Source organism: Pipistrellus kuhlii, unplaced genomic scaffold (assembly GCF_014108245.1).
Source record: "Pipistrellus kuhlii isolate mPipKuh1 unplaced genomic scaffold, mPipKuh1.p scaffold_m20_p_5, whole genome shotgun sequence".
Classification (NCBI taxonomy): Eukaryota; Metazoa; Chordata; class Mammalia; order Chiroptera; family Vespertilionidae; genus Pipistrellus; species Pipistrellus kuhlii.
The window spans coordinates 41,619,138-41,622,455 of NW_023425551.1; the positions used below are offsets into that span (position 1 = coordinate 41,619,138).

Consider the following 3,318-nt stretch of genomic DNA (forward strand, 5'->3'; position numbering starts at 1 on the left):
TTAGAGTCCCAGACTGTGTTTTAGGTAAGAAACCAAGTGTCTCCCAGACATATGACTGCAGCTCTTTGGCGTATTCTATTACCTGACACTTTTTTTCTTAGAATTTCAGTTTTGCCCTAATTAACATAAGGTCAGTGGAATACAGCATATCCCTGTAGTATATCATAAAACAAGGTGGTCACTAGAGCCAGAACATTAATCTCTGAGGAACTAGAATTTTTAGAGAATATCCAAGATGATGTAAATTTTATGTTACCAAGTGACAAGATCCCACGCGTTGCAAACTTGTTTATTAATGGCACATAGAGAGGAAGATCATAATGTATCTAAAAATTTCTGCTGGAGAGTTGTCCGGTGCTGAAATGTATTCATCTTTAAAATGACACTTTTGAATTGAATTATTCCTGAGGTGTGTTTTTTGTTGTTGTTGTTGTTCCAAAATGTATTTTTCTTACATGTGCATAGGAGCTATACATGAAATTTAAACCACAATAGTCTCTAGAGAAAGAAATCCCTTGAGAGATTCTATTTCACTTTATATTATTGGTAGAGAGACCCTGTAAACAGTATAAAGTCATGGAGGCCAAGAGAAGCAGATGATTAGATATATCACTAAAGCTTTCCTTATAATATTAATGTCTATTTTTATAGACAAAATTAGAGAGATTTTCTAGAATTCAGAATCTGGCTGATATATCAGTAGACTCATATTATGTTTTAATGAGATTCCAAACATTTATGTGTGATAGTATGTGCTCTGTAAATTGGATAACATTGCAAAGTACTTCAGTGGAAAATATAAATTATTTATGTACTTCTTGACTTAAAGTACTCAATGAGTTTAGTGAGTGTGCATGGATATTCATTCTCTATTTTTGAAAAATGTCTTATGCTGAAGAGTAGCTAAACACCTACACAGTTGGCTATATATATATATATATATTTGTCCTTTGAATAATGGGAATTGATTCTATAAGGTGGCCTTGAATATATACTGTGAAACAAATGCGTCCAGTATGATGTGCCAAACTCAATTGGTTTACGTACTCTGTTGACATCATTCTGAAGATTAACCAAAGCTTATTGTTGAATTCTGTGCATTTTCGTGGAGAATGAATATTGAACTTGTTCTTGCTCTGTTTTTAAAACATTATTATTGACTTTAGAGAAAGGAAGGAAGAGAAAGAGTGAGAGATACGGATTGGAAGAAAGAGAGAGATGTCAATGTGAGAAAGAAACATTGATTGGTTGCCTCCCACACCTGCCCTGACACGGGGTGGAACCTAGGCATGTGCTCTAACTGGGAATCGAACTCACCACCTTTTGATGTATAGAGCGATTCTCCAACCACTGAGCCACAGTGACCAGAGACCCAGTTTTTAAAAGAGTAATTCCTGCTCGGCATCGGGGGACACTCACAGCTCTTGGCACCTGGCCCAGCCCCTTTCATAATGTCTGCTGTTGGCGAAATTCTGTGTAAGCTCAGCTTGGAGGGTGTCACTCCACCCCGTAAGCGCGTATGGGTCCCTCAAAGCCTGCCCCAACTTCGATGCCCACCGGGATGCTGTGAACACTGAAACGGCCATCAAGACCAAAGGGGTGGATGAGGTCACCGTTGTCACCATTTTGACCAATGAACAGAGGCAGGATTTTGCCTTCGCCCACCAGGGAAGCTCCAAAAAGGAGCTTGCATCCGCACCAAGTCCGCCCTGTCCCGCCCCCTTGGACACCGTGACGCCGGGCCTCCTGGCAACGCCTGCTCAGGCGATGCCTCCGAGCTGCAGGCCTCCGGGCAGGGGCCGGGCCGAGGGGGACTCTCCCTGAGGTCACCTGCTCCAGGACCCGCCGGGAGCTGCAGGAATTGAACAGTCCACAAGGAAATGTGCAGGACTCATTGGAGAAGGACAGGATTTACGGCTGCCCTCGCAAAGGGCAGAAGAGCAGAGGACCGCTCTGTCATCCATGAGGAGCTGATGGACCAAGACGCCGGGATCTCTGTGCAGCTGGAGGGAAGAGACAGGAACCGACGTTCCCAAGCGGATCAGCATCATGACAGAGCGCAGCGTGTCCCACCTCCGGAAAGCACGTGAGCTACCGCCCTGATGGCATGCTGCAGAGCACCAGGAAGGAGGTCAGCGGGGACCTGGGACTTGCTTTCCTGAGCCCGGTCCGGTGTGTCCAGAACAAGCCCCTATATTTTTGCTGAGAGACTGTACGACTCCGTGAAGGGCAAAGGGTCACGCGGCAAGGTCCGGATCAGAATCATGATCTCCCTCAGGGAAGTGGACAGGTTGAAGATCAGTTCTGAATTTAAGGTAAAGTAGGGTAAGTCCCCGCACCATTATACCCAGCAGGACACCGAGGGTGACCACCAGAAGGTGCTGTTGTGCGGCCCGAGCATCCAGGAGCAATGCTGCTCTGCTTCCAGCTAGCACTTCTAGGAAATCCGCTTGTGACCAGGCCCCATCCTTGTGCCTGTGAGGAGGCCCTCAGCATTGCTTCTGCCTCACCTTATCTCAGTTGTCTAAGCGTTTCCTGTCTAGTCTCTCCTTTGAGCAAAACTGAACATTCCAAGAGTTGGAAGTGAAATCTATGATGTGAAACACTTTGCCTCTTTGGTACTGTGTCATAAACAGATGAATAAATTGAATTTTTACTTTAGAACCAGAATTTAAAAAGAAATAAATAAATGAAAATTTAAAAATAAAATAAAAAGTTTATTTCCTACAACCCTTAAAACTTCTTTTTAAAAAATATATATTGTATTGATTTTTTACAGAAAGGAAGAGAGAGGGATAGTTAGAAACATCGATGAGAGAGAATCATCTATCAGCTGCCTCTTGCACACCCCCTACTGGGGATGTGCCTGAAACCAAAGTACATGCCCTTGACTGGAATCGAACCTGAGACCTTACAGTCCGCAGGCCAATGCTCTATCCACTGAGCCAAACCGGTTTTGGCTAAAATTTCTTTTTTTTTCTTTTTTTTTTTTTAAATATATTTTATTGATTTTGTACAGAGAGGAAGGGAGAGAGATAGAGAGTTAGAAACATCGATGAGAGAGAGTCATCGACCAGCTGCCTCTTGCACACCCCCTACTGGGGATGTGCCCGCAACCAAGGTACATGCCCTTGACCGGAATCGAACCCGGGACCCTTCAGTCCCCAAGCCGACGCTCTATCCATTGAGCCAAACCGGTCCCAGCTAAAATTTCTTAATAAGTTTATATTTGTACCAGTATTAAAATTTGGAGAATGACTGATAGTAGAAGAAATTAAACTGTTCAGTAAAGATTAAAGCAATCATCGGATTTAAATA

At 43.6% G+C, this 3,318-nt stretch overlaps 1 pseudogene; it reads left to right on the forward strand.

Annotated features, from left to right (window-relative positions):
* The first annotated feature begins 1,400 nt into the window (after positions 1 to 1,400).
* On the forward strand, positions 1,401 to 2,432 carry LOC118705584 (annotated as a pseudogene).
* The last annotated feature ends 886 nt before the right edge of the window (positions 2,433 to 3,318 follow it).